Source organism: Triticum dicoccoides, chromosome 1A (genome assembly GCF_002162155.2).
Source record: "Triticum dicoccoides isolate Atlit2015 ecotype Zavitan chromosome 1A, WEW_v2.0, whole genome shotgun sequence".
Lineage (NCBI taxonomy): Eukaryota > Viridiplantae > Streptophyta > Magnoliopsida > Poales > Poaceae > Triticum > Triticum dicoccoides.
Genome location: NC_041380.1, coordinates 55,469,183 through 55,493,448, shown reverse-complemented (window position 1 = coordinate 55,493,448; position 24,266 = coordinate 55,469,183).

The following is a 24,266-nucleotide window of genomic DNA, read 5'->3' as shown; positions in this document are numbered from 1 at the left end:
TTTTGATAACTAATAGATTTATGCAATAAGTATGTGAGTTCTTTATGACTAATGTTGAGTCCATGGATTATACGCACTCTCACCCTTCCACCATTGCTAGCCTCTCTAGTACCGCGCAACTTTCGCCGGTACCACAAACCCACCATATACCTTCCTCAAAATAGCTGCCATACCTACCTATTATGGCATTTCCATAGCCATTCCGAGATATATTGCCATGCAACTTTCCACCGCTCCGTTTATTATGACACACTTCATCATTGCCATATAGCTTTGCATGATCATGTAGTTGACATCGTATTTGTGGCAATGCCACCTTCATAATTCTTTCATACATGTCACTCTTGATTCATAGCACATCCCGGTACACCACCGGAGGCAATCACATAGAGTCATATTTTGTTCTAAGTATCAAGTTGTAATTCTTGAGTTGTAAGTAAATAAAAGTGTGATGATCATCATTATTAGAGCATTGTCCCAGTGAGGAAAGGATGATGGAGACTATGATTCCCCCACAAGTCGGGATGAGACTCCGGATGAAAAATAAAGAAAGAAAAAAAAGAGGCCATAGAAAAGGCCCAAATAAAAAAATGAGAGAAAAAGAGAGAAGGGGCAATGCTACTGTCCTTCTTCCACACTTGTGCTTCAAAGTAGCACCATGATCTTCATGATAGAGAGTCTCCTATTTTGTCACTTTCATATACTAGTGGGAATTTTTCATTATAGAACTTGTGCTTCAAATTTCCATAGGTCTTCGTGAGCGAGCAAGTTGGATGCACACTCACTTAGTTTCTTTTGTTGATCTTTCATACACTTATAGCTCTAGTGCATCCGTTGCATGGCAATCCCTACTCAGCCACATTGGTATCTATTGATGGGCATCTCCATAGACCATTGATACGCCTAGTTGATGTGAGACTATCTTCACCTTTTTGTATTCTCCAAAACCACCATTCTATTCCACCTATAGTGCTATGTCCATGGCTCACGCTCATGTATTGTGTGAAGATTGAAAAAGTTTGAGAACATCAAAAGTATGAAACAATTGCTTGGCTTGTCATCGGGGTTGTGCATAATTTAAATATTTTGTGTGATGAAGATAGAGCATAGCCAGACTATATGATTTTGTAGGGATAGCTTTCTTTGGCCATGTTACTTTGAGAAGACATGATTGCTTTATTAGTATGCTTGAAGTATTATTATTCTTATGTCAATATTAAACTTTTGTCTTGAATCTTTAGGATCTAAATATTCATGCCACAATAAAGAAAATTACATTGAAAAATATGCTAGGTAGCATTCCACATCAAAAATTTTGTTTTTATCATTTACCTACTCAAGGACGAGCAGGAATTAAGCTTGGGGATGCTTGATACGTCTCCAGCGTATCTATAATTTTTGATTGTTCCATGCTATTATATTATCTATTTTGGATGTTTAATGGGCTTCAATATGAACTTTTATATTATTTTTGGGAATAACCTATTAACCGAAGGCCCAGTGCAAATTGTTGTTTTTTGCCTATTTCAGTGTTTCTCAGAAAATGAATATCAAACGGAACGAAACCTTCGCGAGGACATTTTTTTGGAACAATCGCAATCCAGGAGACTTGGAGTGGACGTCAAGGAAGCAACGAGGCGGCCACGAGGCAGGGCAGCGCCCAGGGGGGCAGGCGCGCCCCCACCCTCGTGGGCCCCTCGTAGCTCCACGGACCTACTTCTTTCACCTATATATACTTTAATACCCTGAAAACATCCAGGGAAGCCACGAAACCACTTTTCCACCACCGCAACCTTCTGTACCCATGAGATCCCATCTGGGTTGCTTTTCCAGCGATCTGCCGGAGGGAGATTCGATCACGGAGGGCTTGTATATCAACACCATAGCCTCTCCGATGATGCGTGAGTAGTTTACCACAGACCTTCGGGTCCATAGTTATTAGCTAGATGGTTTCTTCTCTCTCTTTGGTTCTCCTCGATATTCTTGGAGATCTATTAGATGTAATTCATTTTGCGGTGTGTTTGCCGAGATCCGATGAATTGTGGGTTTATGATCAAGATTATCTATGAACAATATTTGATTCTTATCTGAATTCATATATGTATGATTTCATATCTTTGTAACTCTCTTCGAATTTTTTGTTTAGTTTGGCCTACTAGATTGATCTTTCTTGCAATGGGAGAAGTGCTTAGCTTTGGGTTCAATCTATCAGTGCTCGATCCCAGTGACAGATAGGAACCGACACGTATTGTATTGTTGCCATCAAGGATAAAAAAGATGGGGTTTATATCATATTGCTTGAGTTTATCCCTCTACATCATGTCATCTTGCCTAATGCATTACTCTGTTCTTATGAACTTAATACTCTAGATGCATGTGGATAGCGGTCGATGTGTGGAGTAATAGTAGTAGATGCGGCATCGTTTCGGTCTACTTGATACGGACGTGATGCCTATGTTCATGATCATGCCAAGATATCATCATAACTGTGTGCTTTTCTATCAATTGCTCGGCTGTAATTTGTTCACCCACCATAATATATGCTATCTTGAGAGAAGCCACTAGTGAAACCTATGGTCCCCGGGTCTACTTTACATTATATAAGTTTCTGATCTACAATTCTAGTTTACTATTTATTTTGTTTTGCAATCTTTACTTTTCAATCTATATAACAAAAATACCAAAAATATTTATCTTATTATCTTTATTAGATCTCACTTTCGTAAGTGACCGTGAAGGGATTGACAACCCCTTTATCACGTTGGTTGCGAGGTTCTTCTTTTTTTGTGCAGGTACTAGGCGACTTGCGTGTAGTCTCCTACTGGATTGATACCTTGGTTCTCAAAAACTGAGGGAAGTACTTACGCTACTTTGCGACATCACCCTTTCCTCTTCAAGGGAAAACCAACACATACTCAAGAGGTAGCAATGCCGATGTTCACTTCCTTGGAGGGAAGCTACATCATTGTTAGAGAGGTGGATTTTACCATGAAGACACACCAACACCATGAAGGCTCACCCTATTCTCCCTTTGAGACAACATCACGGAGGCGTTTCTCAACCACTAGTGGTAGACTTTGGGGTGATCTCCAAACCCTCACAAACTTTTCAGTGGTAATCACAATGATCGATTCCTCTTCGAATGACTCCTACCGCCTAGGAGTCTCCAACCTCCATGAGTAACAAAAACAATGGTAAATGCTCAAGAACTTGCTCAAATCACGAATTCATTTGGTGAGAAGAAGGGGAAGGAGTGGATCTATCACTTGATTGGAGAACTTCTCTCAAATGTTCCCAAATCCCTTAGGGATCTAGAATTTGGTGTAGGGGATCAGGAGAGGCTCAAAGTGAATGGTCAACCTTATCCCATGGGAGGGAGGAGGTTATATATATTGGTAGTGTAAAAGCTAACCATTGAGCTAGTAACAGACAAGTATAGGGGATTGCAACAGTTTTCGAGGGTAGAGTATTCAACCCAAATTTATTGATTCGACACAAGGGGAGCCAAAGAATATTCTCAAGTATTAGCAGCTGAGTTGTCAATTCAACCACACCTGGAAACTTAATATTTGCAGCAAAGTATTTAGTAGCAAAGTAATATGATAGTAGTGGTAACGGTAGCAAAAGGTAACAGTGGCAAAAGTAATGTTTCTGGTATTTTGTAGTGATGATAGCAATAGCAACGGAAAATTAAATAAGCGAAGAACAATATATGGAAAGCTCGTAGGCAATGGATCAGTGATGGAGAATTATGCCGGATGCGGTTCGTCATGTAACAGTCATAACCTATGGTGACACAGAACTAGCTCCAGTTCATTGATATATTGTAGGCATGTATTCCGAATATAGTGATACGTGCTTATGGAAAAGAACTTGCATGACATCTTTTGTCCTACCCTCCCGTGGCAGCGGGGTCCTTACGGAAACTAAGGGATATTAAGGCCTCCTTTTAATAGGGTACCGAAACAAAGCATTACCACATAGTGAATACATGAACTCCTAAAACTACGGTCATCACTGGTAAGTATCCCGATTATTGTCACTTCGGGGTTAATGGATCATAACACATAATACGTGACTATAGACTTGCAAGATAGGATCAAGAACTCTCATATATTGATAAAAACATAATAGATTCAGATCTGAAATCATGGCACTCGGGCCCTAGTGACAAGCATTAAGCATAGCAAAGTCATAGCAACATCAATCTCAGAACATAGTGGATACTAGGGATCAAACCATAACAAAACTAACTCGATTACATGATAGATCCCATCCAACCCATCACCGTCCAGCAAGCCTACGATGGAATTACTCACGCATGGCGGTGAGCATCATGAAATTGGTGATGGAGGATCATTGATGATGACGATGGCGACGGATTCCCCTCTCCGGAGACCCGAACGGACTCCAGATCAGCCCTCCCGAGAGGTTTTAGGGCTTGACGGCTGCTCCGTATCATAAAATGCGATGAATCCTTCTCTCTGATTTTTTCTCCAGGAAACCAAATATATATTGTTGGAGTTGGAGTCGGAGGAGCTCCAAGGGGCCCACGATGTAGGGGGCGCGCCCCCCACCCTCGTGGATAGGTGGTGGGCCCCCTGGCCTTCATCTTTTGCAGGTATTTTTTATATTTTCCAAAAATTTGCTCTGTGAAGTTTCAGGTCATTCCGAGAACTTCTGTTTCTGCACATAAATAACACCATGGTAATTCTGCTGAAAACAGCGTCAGTCCGGGTCAGTTCCGTTCAAATCATGCAAGTTAGAGTCCAAAACAAGGGCAAAAGTGTTTGGAAAAGTAGATACGACAGAGACGTATCAACTCCCCAAAGCTTGAACATTTGCTTGTCCACAAGCAATTCAGTTGACAAACTGAAAGTGATAAAGAAAAACTTTTGCAAACTCTGTTTGCTCTTGTTGTTGTAAATATGTAAATCCATCATTCAAGTTTTCAGCAAAGATTATAACTAACCACATTCACAATAACGCTTAGGTCTCAAGTTTACTCATATCAATGCCATAATCAACTAGCGAGCAATAATAATAAATATTGGATGACAACACTTTGTCAAAACAATCGTAATATGATATAACAATATGGTATCTCGCTAGCCCTTTCTAAGACCGCAAAACATAAATGCAGAGCACCTTTAAAGATAAAGGACTGACTAGACATTGTAATTCATGGTAAAAGAAATCCAGTCAAGTCATACCCAATGTAAACTAACAGTAATGAATGCAAATGACAGCGGTGCTCTCCAACTGGTGCTTTTTAATAAGAGGATGATGACTCAGCATAAAAGTAAATAGATAGGCCCTTTGCAGAGGGAAGAAGGGATTTGTAGAGGTGCCAGAGCTCAGTTTTGAAATAGAGGTGAATAATATTTTGAGCGGTATACTTTCATTGTCAACATAACAACCAAGAGATGTTGATACCTTCCACGCTACACACATTATAGGTGGTTCCCAAACAGAATGGTAAAGTTTATACTCCCCCTTCCACCAACAAGCATCAATCCATGGCTTGCTCGAAACAATGAGTGCCTCCAGCTAACAAGAGTCCCAAGGGGAGTTTTGTTTGCAATTATTTTGATTTAGTTTGCATAAAGCATGGGACTGGGCATCCTGGTGACCAGCCATTTTCTCGTGAGTGTGGAGCGGAGTCCACTCCTCTTGAGAATAACCCACCTAACATGGAAGATACGGACAGCCCTAGTTGATACATGATCTATTCGAGCATACAAAACATGATATTTATTTGAAGGTTTAGAGTTTGGCACATACAAATTTACTTGGAACGGCAGGTAGATACCGTATATAGGTAGGTATGGTGGACTCATACGGAATAACTTTGGGGTTTAAGGGATTGGATGCACAAGTAGTATTCCCGCTTAGTACAGGTGAAGGCTAGCAAAAGACTGGGAAGCTACCAACTAGAGAGCGACAACAGTCATGAACATGCACTAAAATTAATCAACACCGAATGCAAGCATGAGTAGGATATAATCCACCATGAACATAAATATCGTGAAGGCTATGTTGATTTTGTTTCAACTACATGCATGAACATGTGCCAAGTCAAGTCATTTAAATCATTCAGAGGAGGATACCACCCTATCATACCACATCATAACCATTTCAATAGCATGTTGGCATGCAAGGTAAACCATTATAACTCATAGCTAATCAAGCATGGCACAAGAACTATGATCTCTAGTTGTCATTGCAAACATGTTTATTCATAATAGGCTGAATCAGGAATGATGAACTAATCATATTTACAAAAACAAAAGAGGTCGAGTTCATACCAGCTTTTCTCATCTCAATCAGTCCATCATATAATCATCATTATTGCCTTTCACTTGCATGACCGAACGATGTGGATAATAATAATAGTGCACGTGCATTGGACTAAGCTGGAATCTGCAAGCATTCAATAAACAGGAGAAGACAAGGCAATATGGGCTCTTTTGTCAAATCAACAATAATGCATATAAGAGCCACTTCAACAATTTAATTATGGTCTTCTCCTATCGACCCCCAAAGAAAAGAAAAGAAACAAAACTATTTACACGAGAAAGCTCCCAACAAGCAAAAGAAGAACATGAAATCTTTTTGGGTTTTCTTTTTAATTACTACTACAAGCATGGAAAGTAAACTAATTAAAAGCTACAACTAACTTTTTTGGTTTTTCTTAAGGTTTATTAAACACACAAGAAGAAAGCATAAAAAGGAAATAAACTAGCATGGATGATACAATGAAAAAGTATGAGCACCGACATCTAGCAATGAGTGTGTGAACATAAATGTAATGTCGGTGGGAAATACGTACTCCCCAAGCTTAGGTTTTTTGGCCTAAGTTGGTCCATGGCCACGGCTAGCCTGGCGAATATCCATAATAGTAGTTGAGGTCGTACTCAGATGCATTGGCTATCGCCTCCTGAGCTGCAGCGTGGCGACGAGCGGCCTCAGCCATCCTCTCGTACTCATCTGCCTCCTCTCTGGTAATAACATATCTTCCTTTTGCCTGATGATCAAAGAAGGTAGGAGCAGGGGAGAGTAATCTGGAGAGCACGACGTCTGTCAAAGATTAGTCGATAGTGGAGAGGTGATTCATTCCTCTCGACAAACTGGTGGTGAACCATAGCATTAAAGTCTAGGTAAGCAGGGGGTAATTCAATATCATCTTCGTGTATGGCTATACCAAGAAAATTAGCTATGCGGGTTGCATAACTTCCACCAAAGAAATCTCCATTAAATCTATTAAGATGCAACTTACGTGCAACAATGGCTCCCAAATTATAAGATTTGTCTCCTAACACAGCACTCCTAAGAATACTGAGGTCAGGAACATACATATCACATGCTTCATTTTTACCATTAATGCATCTACCTATGAAGAGAGCAAAATAATGTATAGCAGGAAAATGAATGCTCCCTATGGTAGCTTGTGTTATATCTCTAGATTCTCCCACAGTAATACTAGCAAGAAAATCTCTAAATTCATATTTGCGAGGATCCCTGATACTACCCCATTGTGGAAGTTTGCAAGCAGTGGTAAAATCCTCTAAGTCCATAGTATAAGAATTTTCATAAAGATCAAACAGGACAGTTGGAGAATTATGTGAAGATGAAAATTCAAACCTCCTCACAAAGGAACTAGTGAGCTGGTGGTACTGGCTGCACTTCTCTTCCTCGAAGCTGACAAGATCAGCGTTATGCCAATATGCATTAAATTCTACCTTAATTCCCGCTCGATCCATAAAGTTTTTCGAAGGCCATTCACAAGGACGCACCAGAGCGTCTCTTGGTGTCTCTTCATCAGCATCATGCATTGCAAGCCTGAGGACTTGCTTCCTTGAAGAACCACCTTGGAACATTTCCCTAAGCATATTTCTTCCTCTGAAAAATTCTGAAATTTTTAAGTAACTTCAAAATAAAAGTAAACCAAACTCAATAATATTGATAGCAACTACTCCTACAAGTGCCTAGGGCCTATATCATGCATCAAAACTACTCTTGACCACAAGGTTGTCAGAATCGTGATTTTGAATCGGATCAGAGCTCCGATGGTAGGATTGCAAATCGTAGAATCTTCACTATCAGGATCGTAGAAACGTAGATTCTATGAACTAAAATCGTAGAATCAGAGGGGTTAGTTTGGATCGTAGAGTCGTAGAATCGTATAATAGAATCGCGATTCTGACAACCCTGCTTGACCATATAAATTTCACATGCAAGCTCAAGAACAGGGTCACCTAAGCAGCAAAAATTTGCAATGAATAAAGCACTAGAACAAAAACTATTTGGACCAATGGAGGAGTCACATACCAAGGAACGATCTCCCCAAGCTGTTTTGTGAGAGGTGCTTTGAGCAAGGAGATCGAAAATAGCAGCAAAATGAGCTTGGACTCGGGTTTGAGCTGGTTATTTGTGTTTGGGGGAGGAAGAAGGAGTGTGTGGGTGAAAGGATAAATGGAGGAGGGCCACCATGGGCCCACGAGTTAGGGGGGCGCGCCTAGGGGGGTAGGGTGCGCCCCTGACCCTCGTGGCCAGGTGCCAGCTCCTCCTGCTGTGTTCTCAGTCCCAAATGTACTTAAATATTCCAGAAAAAAATCATATTTAAATTGCAGGGCATTTGGAGAACTTTTATTTTCGGGGTATTTTTATATTGCATGGATAATTTAGATAACAGACGGGAAATACTTATTTTTATTTTATTTAATATAAATAACAGAAAGTAAAAGGAGGGTACAGAAGGTTGTGCCTTCTAGTTTCATCCATCTCATGCTCATCAAAAGGAACCCACTAACAAGGTTGATCAAGTCTTGTTAAAGAACTCATTCCGAATAACATGGAACCGGAGAAATTTCGAATAACACTATGTTACCTCAACGGGGATATGCACATCCCCAATAATAAGAATATCATATTTCTTCTTGACAGTAGGGAGAGGAAATTCAAAACCTCCAAATATATTTGATGGAATTTTTCCAATAGAGTTGATACTATGAACTTGAGGTTGTTTCCTCGGAAAATGTACCATATGCTCATTACCATTAACAAGAAAAGTGACATTGCCTTTACTGCAATCAATAACAGCCCCTGCAGTGTTCAAGAAAGGTCTTCCAAGAATAATAGACATACTATCGTCCTCGAGAATATCAAGAATAACAAAGTCCGTTAAAATAGTAACATTTGCAACTACAACAGGCACATCCTCACAAATACCGACAGGTATAACAGTTGATTTATCAGCCATTTGCAAAGGTATTCCAGTAGGTGTCAACTTATTCAAATCAAGTCTTTGATATAAAGATAGAGGCATAACACTAACACCGGCTCCAAGATCACATAAAGCAGTTTTAACATAGTTTCTTTTAATGGAGCATGGTATAGTGGGTACTCCTGGATCTCCAAGTTTCTTTGGTATTCCACCCTTAAAAGTATAATTAGCAAGCATGGTGGAAATTTCAGCTTCCAGTTTCTTTCTTTTATTAGTAACAATTTCCTTCATATACTTAGCATAAGGATTCATTTTCAGCATAGCAGTTAATCGCATACGCAAAAAGATAGGTCTAATCATTTCAGCAAAGCCCTCAAAATCCTCATATGAACCCAAAGCTCTCTTTCTTTACCATGTTTCCTAGCAACAAAGTCTTTCTTGTCATAACGTTGATTCTTTTATTGTGGGTTATCAAGATCAACAAAAGGTTCAATTTCTATATCATTATCATTACTAGGTTGGGCATCATGATGAACATTATCATTAACATTATCACTAGTTTCAGGTTCATTACCAGATTGTGTTTCGGCATCAAAGATAGAAATATCATTTGGATTCTCAGGTGTTTCAGTAATAGGTTCACTAGAAGCATGCAAAGTCCTATCATTTTTCTTTTTCTTCCCTTTAGAAGGACTAGGTGCATCTACGTTATTTCTCTGAGAATCTTGCTCAATTCTCTTAGGGTGGCCTTCAGGATACAAAGGTTCCTGAGTCATTTTACCACCTCTAGTCATAACTCTAACAGCATTATCATTATTCTTACTATTCAATTCATTGAGCAAATCATTTTGAGCTTTAAGTACTTGTTCTACTTGAGTGGTAACCATAGAAGCATGTTTACTAATAAGTTTAAGTTCACCTTTAACATTAGCCATTTGAATTGTATTTCAATTGTCTACCAAAATAAGCATTAAAATCTTCTTGCCTAGCCATAAATTTATCAAACTCATCTAAGCATGGGCTAGCAAATTTAGTAAATGGGATTTCAGCTTTATCATATCTATAGAGAGAATTTACCTTTACTACCTGTGTCGGGTTATCAAGACCATGAGTTTCTTCAATAGGTAATGGATTAAGATCATACGTTTCTTCAACAGGCGGTAAATCAAGACCGTGTATTTCTTCAATAGGAGGTAAATTCTTAACATCTTCAGCTTTAATACCTTTTTCTTTCATAGATTTCTTTGCCTCTTGCATATATTCAGGACTGAGAAATAGAATACCTCTCTTCTTCGGAGTTGGTTTAGGAATAGGCTTAGGAATTGGCTCCGGAGGTGTCCAATTATTTTCATTTGTCAACATATTATTCAATAAATTTTAGCTTCATCCGGTGTTCTTTCCCTGAAAATAGAACCAGCACAACTATCCAGGTAATCTCTGGAGGCATCGGTTAGTCCATTATAAAAGATATCAAGTATTTCATTTTTCTTAAGAGGATGATCAGGGAAAGCATTAAGTAATTGGAGAAGCCTCCCCCAAGCTTGTGGGAGACTCTCTTCTTCAATTTCCACAAAATTATATATATCCCTTAAAGCAGCTTGTTTCTTATGAGGAGGGAAATATTTAGCAGAAAAGTAATAAATCATATCCTGGGGACTACGCACACAACCAGGATCAAGAGAATGAAACCATATCTTAGCATCACCCTTTAATGAGAAAGGAAATATTTTAAGGATATAAAAGTAGTGAGTTCTCTCATCTTTAGTGAACAGGGTAGCTATATCATTTAATTTAGTAAGATGTGCCACAACAGTTTCAGATTCATAGCCCTGAAAAGGATCAGATTCAACTAAAGTAATTATATCAGGATCAACAGAGAATTCATAATCCTTATCAGTAACACAGATAGGTGAAGTAGCAAAAGCAGGGTCAAGTTTCATTCTAGCATTTAGAGATTGCTTATTCCATTTAGTTAATAACCTATTGAGTTCGTATCTATCTTTGCAAGCTAAAATAGCTAAAGAAGCTTCTTTATAAAAAACATAACCCTCAGGAATAATAGGCAAGTCTTCATAATCAATTTCATCAGTATTATCAGATTCAATATTTTCATTCTCTCTAGCCCTAGCAAGTTGTTCATCAAGAAATTCACCAAGTTGCACAGTAGTATCAAGCATTCAAGTAGTTTCATCATAAGTATCATGCATAGCAGAAGTGGCATCATCAATAACATGCGACATATAAGAACGAATAGCAGAAGCAGGTTTAGGTGTCGCAAGCTTACTCAAAATAGAAGGTGAATCAAGTGCAGAGCTAGATGGCAGTTCCTTACCTCCCCTCGTAGGTGAGGGATAAATCTTGGTTTTTGGATCTCTCAAGTTCTCCAAAATGATAAGCAAATATAAATCCCAAGTGACTCAAGGGATAGAGCTATGCTCCCCGGCAACGGCGCCAGAAATTAGTCTTGATAACCCACAAGTATAGGGGATTGCAGCAGTTTTCGACGGTAGAGTATTCAACCCAAATTTATTGATTCGACAGAAGGGGAGCCAAACAATATTCTCAAGTATTAGCAGCCGAGTTGTCAATTCAACCACACCTGGAAACTTAGTATCTGCAGCAAAGTATTTAGTAGTAAAGTAATATGATAGTAGTGGTAACGGTAGCAAAAGGTGATAGTGGAAAAAGTAATGCTTTTGGTTTTTTGTAGTGATGATAGCAATAGCAACGGAAAAGTAAATAAGCGAAAAACAATATATGGAAAGCTCGTAGGCAATGGATCAGTGATGGAGAATTATGCGGGATGCGGTTCATCATGTAACAGTCATAACCTAGGGTGACACAGAACTCACCAGTTCATAGATATAATGTAGGCATGTATTCCAAATATAGTCATACGTGCTTATGGAAAAGAACTTGCATGACATCTTTTGTCCTACCCTCCCGTGGCAGCGGGGTCCTTATGGAAACTAAGGGATATTAAGGCCTCCTTTTAATAGAGTACCGGAACAAAGCATTAACACATAGTGAATACATGAACTCCTCAAACTACGGTCATCATCGGTAAGTATCCCGATTATTGTCACTTTGGGGTTAAAGGATCATAACACATAATAGGTGACTATAGACTTGCAAAATAGGATCAAGAACTCTCACATATTGATGAAAACATAATAGGTTTAGATATGAAATCATGGCACTCGGGCCCTAGTGACAAGCATTAAGCATAGCAAAGTAATAGGAACATCAATCTCAGAACATAGTGGATACTAGGGATCAAACCCTAACAAAACTAACTCGATTACATAATAGATCCCATCCAACCCATCACCGTCCAGCAAGCCTACGATGGAATTACTCACGCACGGCAGTGAGAATCGTGAAATTGGTGATGGAGGATGGTTGGTGATGACGATGGCGACAGATTCCCCTCTCCGGAGCCCCGAACGAACTCCAGGTCAGCCCTCCTAATAGGTTTTAGGGCTTGGCAGCGGCTCCATATCGTAAAACGCGATGAATCCTTCTCTCTGATTTTTTTCTCCCCGAAACCAAATATATAGAGTTGGAGTTGGAGTCGGAGGAGCTCCATGGGGCCCATGAGGTAGAGGGGCGCACCCTAGGGTGGCAGGCACGCCCCCCACCCTCATGGATAGGTGGTGGGCCCCCTGGCATTCATCTTTTGCATGTATTTTTTATATTTTCCAAAAAGTTGCTCCGTGAAGTTTCAAGTCATTCCGAGAACTTTTGTTTCTGCACATAAATAACACCATGGTAATTCTGCTGAAAACAGCGTCAGTCCGGGTCAGTTCCATTCAAATCATGCAAGTTAGTGTCCAGAACAAGGGCAAAAGTGTTTGGAAAAGTTGATACGATGGAGATGTATCATGAGCCACTTAGTGCACAGGTGTTGTCGGACGTCTGGTGAGTACCGGAAGTCCGGTGGCACAAATTGGACCGGATGTCCGGCCAGGCTTCCGGTCATCCGGTCACTGACAATCCAACCAGGCCATAAAGCATCATGAGACACACAGCCACCGAAAGTCCGGAAGGTGTCGGTCGTCCGGTGATCGGACGTCTGGCAAGGATCAGAAATCTGTTAATTAGTGATCCATTAAGGCTATACCGGATTTCCGGTGAGAAACGGACGTCCGACGACCGGACTTCCGAAGTGGACCGGTTTTCCGCTATGTTCTTTCTGTGAGGATGCACCAGACACCCGCGGAGAGCGAGATGCCCAGTTGGCTGTGAAGGGTCGGACGTCTGTAGAATACCGGTCGTTCGGTGAAAATAGAGCAAACTAGCTCATGAGCACAAAGAACTTTGTGCACAAGTTAGAGGAAGAGCTAGGGGTGAAACAAAAATGTTGTGATAGGATACTTTGTGGGTTTTGAGCAAGTCTTTCACAAAATCCGACGATCCCCTCTTAATAGTGCGGGATCCTTATACTCAAGAACAAACCAAAAAAGAGCCAAAGCTATTTGTCTTGTATCTCCGCTTTTGAGTGATATATATTTGTCCGTAGTCACGATCCACACACACAAAACCATTGATAGTTAATCCTGAGATATACTTGATAAAAATGATTATTCCCCTATATGCATGTTGTAATCAACATCAAAATAAGATTAAGGGCATGATTGCACTTTCAACCTGGTTCCTATATGAAGAGGGATATTGAATTCAAATGGGATTTATTGGAAAGAATTAAGCGCAACTCTGAATATTGGGAACTCGACAAAGGTAAATAGTCAGGTATAAACCTTATGTTTGATTGTGTTAAATCTTTTATGGATACCGATGCTTTTCGTGATTTAAGCACTAAATATGGACTTGACTCTTAGATGTTAGCTTGTTTCTTAGAATCTTTTGCTACTCATGTTGATCTCCCTTAGGAGAAGTGGTTTAAATATCATCCTCCCATTGAAGTTAAAGTAATAGAACCTATTAAAGTTGAAGAAGAAATTATTACCTACAATGTTGATCCTGTTATTCCTACTGCTTATATTGAGAAACCACCTTTTCCTATTAGAATAAAGGATCATGCTAAAGCCTCAACTGTCATTCATAAGAGTTATACTAGAACACCTACACCCCTGAGCAAATTAAAGTTGAACCTAGTATTGTTATGGTTAAAGATATCTTGGTTGATAATATTGATGGGCATGTTATTTATTTTTGTGATGAAGCTGCTAAAATTGCTAAACCCGATAAGAAAGATAAACATAGACCTGTTGTTGGCATGCCTGTTGTTTCTGTTAAAATAGGAGATCATTGTTATCATGACTTATGTGATGTGGGTGCTAGTGTGAGTGCAATTCCTTATACCTTATAAAAATAAATTATGAATCACATTGCACCTGATGAGATAGAAGATATTGATGTTACTATTAAGCTTGCCGATAGAGATATTATATCACCAATTGGGATTGTTAGAGATGTTGAAGTCTTGTGTGGGAAGATAAAATATCCTACTGATTTTCTTGTTCTTGCTTCCCCACAAGATAATTTTTGTCCAATTATATTTGGAAGACCTTTCTTGAATACCGTGAATGCTAAGATAGACTGTGAGAAAGATATTATTACTGTTCGTTTGGGGGATATGTTTCATGATTTTAATTTCTCTAAATTTTATAGACAACCCCATGATAAGGAATTGCCTAGTAAGGATGAAATTATTAGTCTTGCTTCTATTGTCGTGCCTCCTAATGATCCTTTAGAACAATATTTGCTAGACCATGAAAATGATATGTTTATGAATGAAAGAAGGGAAATAGATGAAGTATTCTTTAATCAAGGACCTATTTTGAAACACAATTTGCCTGTTGAAATCCTTGGGTATCCTCCTCCACCCAAGGGTGATCCCATGTTTGAGCTTAAACAATTACCTCGTACTCTGAAATATGCTTATCTTGGTGAAAAGATGATATATCATGTCATTATTAGTGCTAACCTTTCAGAGCATGAAGAAAAGAAATTGTTGAAAACTTTGAAGAAGCACCGTGCCGCTATTGGATATACGCTCGATGATCTTAAGGGCATTAGCCCCACTTTATGTGAGCACAAAATAAAATTGGAGAAAGATGCTAAACCGGTTGTCGATCATCAATGCGATTAAATCCTAAGATGAAAGAAGTGGTAAGAAATGAAGTACTAAAACTTCTAGAGGCAGGTATAATTTATCCTATTGCCGATAGTCAATGGGTAAGCACTCTTCCTTGTGTCCCTAAGAAGGGAGGTATTACTAATGTTCCTAATGATAAGAATGAATTGATTCCTCAAAGAATTGTTACAGGTTATAGCATGGTAATTGATTTTCACAATTTAAATAAAGCTACTGGACAAGATCATTACCCTTTACCTTTTATTGATCAAAAGCTAGAAAGATTGTCCAAGCATACACATTTTTGCTTTCTAGATGGTTATTCTGGTTTCTCTCAAATACCTGTGTCAAAAGATGACCAAGAGAAAACCACTTTTACTTGCCCTTTCAGTACCTTTGCTTATAGACATATGCCCTTTGGTTTATGCAATGCACCTGCTACCTTTCAAAGATGTATGACTGCTATATTCTCTGATTTATGTGAAAAGATTGTTGAGGATTTCATGGATGATTCCTCCGTTTACGGAACTTCTTTTGATGATTTCTTAAGCAACATTGATCAAGTTTTGCATAGATGTGAAGAAAGTAATCTTGTATTGAATTGGGAAAGGTGCCACTTTATGGTTAATGAAGGTATTGTCTTGGGGCATAAAATTTCTGAAAGAGGTATTGAAGTGGATAAAGCTAAAGTAGATGCTATTGAAAAGATGTCGTGTCCTAAAGATATCAAAGGTACAAGAAGTTTCCTTGGTCATGCTGGTTTCTATAGGAGATTTATTAAAGACTTCTCTAAAATTCCTAGGCCTCTCACTAATCTCTTGCAAAAAGATGTTCCTTCTGTTTTTGATGATGAGTGTGTAGACGCATTTGAAATACTTAGGAAAGCCTTGATTTCTGCACCTATTGTTCAGCTACCTGATTGGAATTCACCCTTTGAAATTATGTGTGATGCTAGTGATTATGCTGTTGGTGCTGTTCTAGGACAAAGAGTTGATAATAACTTAAATGTTATTCAATACGCTAGTAAAACTCTAGACGGTGCCCAAAGAAACTATGCTTCCACTAAAAAGGAATTTTTAGCAGTTTTATTTGCATGTGATAAGTTCAAACCTTATATTGTCGATTCCAAAGTAACTGTTCACACTGATCATGCTGCTATTAAATATCTTATGGAAAAGAAAGATGATAAACCTAGACTTATTAGGTGGGTTCTCTTTCTACAAGAATTTGATTTGCATATTATTGATAGAAAGGGAGCTGAGAACCCGTGGCAGACAACTTGTCTAGGTTAGAAAATGTTCTTGATGACCCACTACCTAATGATGATAGCTTTCCTGATGAACAATTAAATGTTACAAATGCTTCTCGTAATACTCCATGGTATGCTGATTATGGTAATTATATTTTTGCTAAATTTATACCACCTAGTTTCACATACCATCAAAAAAAGTTTGTCTACGATTTAAGACATTACTTTTGGGATGATCCACACCTTTATAAAGGAGTAGATGGTGTTATTAGACGTTGTGTACTTGAGTATGAACAGGAATAGATCCTACGCAAGTGCCACTCCGAAGCTTACGGAGGAAACCATGCTGGAGATAGGACTCCACACAAGGTATTGCAATCCGGTTTCTATTGGCCCACTCTCTTCAAGGATGCTCATAAGTTTGTCTTGTCTTGTGATGAATGTTAAAGAATTTGCTATATTAGTAGACGACAGGAAATGCCCATGAACTATTCACTTGTTATTGAACCATTTGATGTTTGGGGCTTTGATTATATGGGACCTTTTCCTTCCTCTAATGGGTATACACATATTCTAGTTGCTATTGATTACGTTACTAAGTGGGTGTAGAAGATATTACAACTAGTAGTGCTGATCATAACACTTCTATTATGATGCTTAAAGAAGTTATTTTTCCGAGGTTTGGAGTCCCTAGATATTTAGTGACTGATGGTGGTTCACATTTTATTCATGGTGCTTTCCGTGAAATGCTTGCTAAGTATGATGTTAACCATAGAATTGCATCTCCTTAGCATCCTTAGTCTAGTGGTCAAGTAGAATTGAGCAATAGAGAGATTAAATTAATTTTGCAAAAGACTGTTAATAGATCTAGAAAGAATTGTCTAAGAAACTTGATGATGCTTTATGGGCCTATAGAACTGCTTATAAGAATCCTATGGGTATGTCTCCCTATAAAATGGTTTACGGAAAAGCATGTCCTTTCACTACAAAAAAAGACACTTCCTTGATGATACGTGTTTGTCAAGTAGGTCACGTTTTATGTCATGCATGTACATCCATGACAAATTTATGACAGAATCAAGATAGTCATACCAAAATTATCATCACGGAAGTGTCGACTTCCATGACGATAAATCGTGCGTCATAGAAGTGCTTTCATGAAGGGTGACTGACATGTGGCTTCCAACGTAATGGGACGCCGTAAAGCTATCGGGTCCGATTTTGGTTCTGATAACCCGCTAACAGCAACGACCAATGCCGATTTTCCACGTGTAAAATTCTCATTGGCCTATGAAACCACATGTCAACTCCGTGTTGGCACAGGTGGCACTCATCCAATGGGCAAGATGTGCCTATGATACATTGACACATGGACCGGCCCAAAAGTGGCCCATAAAGATTAAATGGGCCGGCCCAACTAAAGGCCCACAAGATTTAGCAGGCCATAATGGGCCGGCGCAACTAAAGGCCCACAAGATTTAGCGGGCCATAATGGGCCGGCCCAGCTAAAGGACCACAAGATTATTGCAGACCATAATGGGCCGGCCCAGCTTAAATCCCAACATTCTCAGTTAAGGCCTGTACGGCTAGTGTTAAATCTTCCCGTCAACGGCCCGTCCTAAACTTGTCATCATTGCGGCCCTTGGTCACTTCTGGCCTATTAACAGACTGCTAAGAATTTGTGTCGAATTACGGCCAGATGTGTTTCCGGCCTGTTAAAGGTCTTGCTTCATTTGGGCCCATTTATAGGGCATTGAAACTTTCGGCCCATAAATGACCGTGAAGGATATGGGTCATATTCGTCCATGTCTGACATTTGGCCTATTAGAGGCCCACTACATATTTGGGCCATTTTCAGCCTGCTGTGACTTTCGGCCTGTTAATGTCGGACGAAATCCATGGGCCATCTATGGCCCAACGCCACATCGGGCCTACGAATGGCCCATATAAAAATGACACTAATCAAGCCTGACCGAACTTCCGGCCTGTTAAAGGCCCGTGTGGTAGGTTGGCGCATTTACGCCCCGTCTGAATTTCGGCCTGTAGACGATCCGAATTGTAAATGGGCCACCATTACGGCCTGCTAAGACCAGTGGGTTATTTGGCACAATCAGGGCCCAATCTTACTTTCCGCCTACTAAAGGCCATGTTTTTATGGGCTCGAGATATTTACACATGTAAACGGCCTATTATTACTTACGGACCAAATTATATTTAGGCATATTAAAGGCCCACTATGGGCACGGGCCTACAAGAAAAATATGAAGGCTTATGCTGATTTAGGCCCAGATATTTTTAGTGGGCTACATGAAAATTTCGGCCTAGAATCGTTTTTAGCCCAATTGGAATGGGCCCGACGAATGTTGGCATGTTGGGCTCCTACGAAGCTTTTGGCCGAATACATTACTAAGATAAACCTACATCAACCGCAATTATTTGTACCCAGTCGCTCCAAATTCCCGGGGTTGCGCAGGACTCCTATTGGCTATTTGGCTGGTTCCTTTTTCAGGACAAAAAATAAGGAACGAGTTTTGGGATTATGCACCGGTACCGGTATGAACGGAGTAGGACAGTTGGAAAGCAATACATTGAGCTCTTCTTATTGATAAAGCCAGTAATAATCAAACTAGAAAGAAAAGAAAAAAGACAAAGAAAAATATCTGCATGAATCTTCGCGTAACATTAATGGCATAGAACCTAGATGTGCATTACATAGAGCACATCTAGATGTGCTTTAGCAATACTGTTAAACAAAACCCCTAATCATCATTGCAAACAGCGCATAGAACATGGCTAATGCGACAACCACAACAACACATGCTAGTTCCTTCTTCTCTCTTTCTTTCATCTATTGCCTGTGATTGATTCTTTCTTGCTTCATCGTACTAATTGTATATTCCAGATCAACCAGTTTGTTCTTCAGCTTTACGTTATCTTCTGGGAGCTTGGTGATAACACTTCGAGCCCTGCCATGCCATTCTTCATCCAGCTAGTTAACAAAGGCACAAGCCTCATATCCCTGCCAATGTTAAATAGTATTCTGGATGAGCGGTGGCATTAACTAAAGTAAAATGATGAACTTAATTAGCACCAACCTCTAAGGGGCAACTGAGAAACCGCCTGCCAATGTCAAATCCCTCCATGCATAAACGTCGAGCGGGAGTGTGCCCGTGCACACAACTTAGCTTTTGGTACTTCTCGGTGGCGCAAGACTCAGAGTCGAACTCGTGTTGCGGGAGTCTAGAGTCATGCTCCGAATCCGGTGGCAGATCACTTTCCTTGGGGGGGGTCATTCAGGACAGATTCAGCAAGGAGTTGTACATTGGACATGCTAAAATAGATCGGGACAGATTGGAACCTGACAGGACGATTCGGATCTGTAGTACACCTGCCTTCTGATAACCTTAGGAAATTGCTCGGCGGCGACCGCCGTCGTGACGGTGATACGAGCAGGAGCAGCCACACCGAAACCATCAGCACCACTCGTCCGCATTCCCCCAATGTAAGCGCCACTCTAGGGAATTTGGAGGCTATGTAGGGATTTAGGGGAAATGGGGAAACTGTGGAGATAAGCTAACGGTCAGGAACTACTTATGGCACTATATGTTGTAGACGGCACACTGTTTATACGAGTCATTTGTGTGTTTGGTATTACAATGTCACACATGATTTCTGCACCAAATCGTGTGAGAAGACAATGTAGGATAGACACGGTTGCCATTACATAACTGTATGTGATGTACTACCCTGTCCATATAATTGAATTATGGTGAGATACCATGTAAACAGCCGCTCTGTGGATACACTACCAAAAAAAGACACTTCCGTGATGATACGTGTTTTTCACAGTAGGTCATGTTTTCTGTCATGCATGTACATCCATGACAATTTTATGACAGCATCAAGATAGTCATACATGTGTTGTCGTAGAAGTGTTCCATGACATTACCAAAATTATCATCACGGAAGTGTCCACTCCCATGACGATAAATCATGCATCATGGAAGTGCTTTCGTCAAGGGTGACCGACACGTGGCATCCACCGTAACAGAACACTGTTAAGCTACTGGGTCCAGTTTTGGATCTGATAACCTACTAACAGCCCTGACCAATGAGGATTTTCCACGTGTAAAATTTTCATTGGTCAGAGGAAACACGTGTTGGCTCACTATTGGGATAGATTTCATCCATTCATTGGACAGGAGGCGCCTATGATAGGTCGACACATGGCACAGCCCAACAGTGACCCATTTCAGTGAAAAAGGTCGGCCCAGTAAAAATTAGCAGGCCGGCCCATATAAGGCCTACTTGTGTCAAGTCCATTTAAGCCCACGGCCCATACGAGATGTGCCAATTCGGCCCGTCAACGGCCCATTAAATATTTGACACCATTGCAGCCCATCGTCAGTTCGAGCCCGTTAACAGCCCGCTATATATTTGGGATCAATATCTGCCTGCTGTGATTTCGGCCTGTTAACGGCCCATTCCAGGGATGGGCCAATTTTTAGGATGTACATCTTTCGGCCTTTTAGCGACCCATTTAAGTGTTGGGCCAAATTCCGGCCTGGTGTGTCTTTCAGCCTGTTGACGGCCCATAAATGAGTTGGGCCATTTGTAGTCGGACCTTAGTTTTGGTCTTTTAGCGACCCATTTAAGTGTTGGGCCAATTCCTGGCCCGATTTGTGCTTCAGCCTGTTGACTGCCCATAAATGATTTGGGCCATTTGTAGTCGGACCTGAGTTTTGGCCTTTTAACGGCCCATGCTCTTCACGGTCCAATACCAGCCCGGTTTCTCTTTCGGTCTGCTAAAGGCCCACAACACAGTTGGGCCATTTACAGTACGACCTGACTTTCGGCCTCTTAGCAACCCATGCTCTTCATGGTCTTGTACGAGCCAGCTGTCTCTTTCGGCCTGCTAAGGCCCACAGTATAGTTGGGCCATACGTAGCCCGACCTTAATAATGGCATGTTAACGGCCCGTGAAATCAAATGGGCCCACCTGTTGCCCGCTTCGATGTCGGCCTGTTATCGACCCGGGAGGTAAGAGGGTCGACCATTAACTTTCGGCCTGGTAACGACCCATTAACATAATGGGCCCACTAAAGTTCCTACATGTCTTTAGGCCCAATTAGATAATTTGAGCCCATTACGACGAGCAATTATGCACAGGACCAAAACCGATCAAGCAAAGGTACGGCATACAGGGAAAAACATTGCATATCCAGCATATATTACTGGAAATTACATCCACTAGGCAATCAAAGATTGATGCCAATGCAAATGAATGAACAGAACCTAACGATCTACAATGTCACAATCTGCAACCTCAGCGCGGATGACACCCATAAGCATGTGGGCAAGTTCTTGCTGCTTTGCTACACTTTCTCTGAAAACGTTGATCAGTTGTTGTTGCGCACGAATGTGCAGCTCTGATTCCTCCACCATTTCCATCATTGCTTCAGCCATTAATTGGTTCGCAAACGTACATTTTTTCCGTTGCATTCGAGATAGAGGAAACTGAACAGATTTAGATGGCGATTTTGGCAGGCTTGTATTATCGATAGTGGAGAGTGTCTCGACCACTTCATCGTACCATAAATTAGGAGGGGAACCGAAGAGATTAATCAAGAGTTATTGCCATATTACATGGCCTAGATTTATTGGAAAGAAACAATGGGGTTGCCTTGCTGTTTTCAGAGTTTGTCTTCTTATCTTCAGCAGCCTGCACCAAATTAACACACTAGCATTGCGATCATTGGCCAGGTCAGATAATAGGAAAGCAACATTGACACAACGAACGTTTGGGCAACCAGACCACACCAGCCTACACCAAATTAACACAATTTGGCACATCTATCATCAGCCAGGTAAGGTAATACGAATGCAACATTAACACAATGAATGAATGGGCAACCAGAGCAGAACTTAAATTCAGTAATGTGCATGATATGAGATAGTACACTCATGCAGCTCAGTATGCAAAACTACCAAGTAGTTTTGCTTACAAAAATCAACATTGTCACTTTTAACATTTTGCTACAACTGAATTTAGATCAGATAAATGTTGGATTCACACTGATTAACAAAATACATGCTAATATAAAAATATAGTGATATACAACAGGTATTGTCGGGGGTTCGGTGCGACATATGCCAGAGGATGGCTTATCATGGTGGGAGCGAGTAGAACGTCGCCGGTGCCTGGAAGCGGGACGAGGCGTAGACATGAACGCCGGCGTACTTACCCAGGTTCGGGGCTCTCCTAGGAGATAACACCCCTAGTCCTGCTCTGCGGGGTCTCCACATGATCACTAAGGCACAAGCGTGTACAATGTGCTCCTTGAGTTATATACTAGAGGTAGAAGGAGGCAGGGATTGCTCTCTTCTCCCTCTAAGTCTGAGTCTAGTCCTAACAGGTCCGAACCCTTTGCATGGGTGCCCTGGGGGGGTTATATAGGTCTACCCCCCAGGGGTACAATGGTAATCCGACTGGGCGTAGGGCCCGGTCATCAGTCTCTCTGGTCGCCGGCTTCTCCGCCGGCTGCTGGGGTCCGCCGGTTGGTGGGCCCCGCCGGCTGGTCTGGTACGGAGCTGACAGGCCGCCTCCGCCGCTCGCGGGTCTTGCCAGCTATGGATTACTATAGTCGTGTTGCTAATGACGCGTGCTTGGTCAGGGGAGCGTGGCTCCAGTCCCGCCGCTTGGTGGGAGATCACTCTAGCCATTTTGTTTCTTATCTGGTTAATGGTGTACAGGCCTGTAGGAAGGAACGGGCCTCCTGCTAGAAGCCGGCCTCCCATGGTCTGACTGGTGAGGCTCCCACCATCTTCCAAGATCTCGCTGACCGGTAGGGCCCGCCGCCTTCGGGCCATACCGACAAGCGGTCGTGGGAGCAGTGCTTCGCCTGACAGGAGTGGCGTCAGGGGTGGAGGGGCAACAGTGCCGCGCCGGGCGGAGATCTCCGCATGTACGAAGCACTGTGTCCACGCCCGGCCCTAGATACGGGGGTGATGGGCTATACTGTTGCCTCGCCCCGTCATGTCTTCTTAATGGTGGTGCAGACTCTGAGGGCACTATGGGCCCACCGCTGGTAGCCGGCCTCTCTAGAGGCCGCCTGCTAGGAGTGAGCCCATCTTGGAGCCGCATGCCAGGAGTTGGCCCATCTCAGAGCCGCCTTCCTAAGCATGGCCGTCTTATGGTAGTCAGTCATTCGATTAGCCGGCCACAAGAAGGCGGCTTTATCTTGATGTCTTGAGGGGTGCAGCCGGCCCAATGTCTTGGAAGGTTTTGTGACTCGGGTGTGCCTACCCGTGGCTCATTACTCTAACAGTACTCCCCGAAGCTGGTGAGACGCCACGGCTGAGGAGCCAAGGAGTCTCAACAGTTTCCTCCTCTGGGTGCCCTGAAAGAAACTTCATTCGACTCCTGGGAAGCCGGTCAGTAGGAGCCGGATGCATCCAGTCAGACTTCTCTGGAATCTCGAATGCGATGGCGTGAACCAGGTGGCGTGCTAGCTAAGCTTCTCAGGCAGCTACACATGGAGGGCGCGCCACGTGGTGCCGGTCGGACAGGCCAGCCTGCAAGCCCATACGCATGATGCGACGCAACAGCAGGCCGGGCCCGCCACCACAGGGCCTCGGCACGTGAGCGGATCTGTTGCGGCCAAGGCGGGCCATTGTGTTCCCCCGCAGAG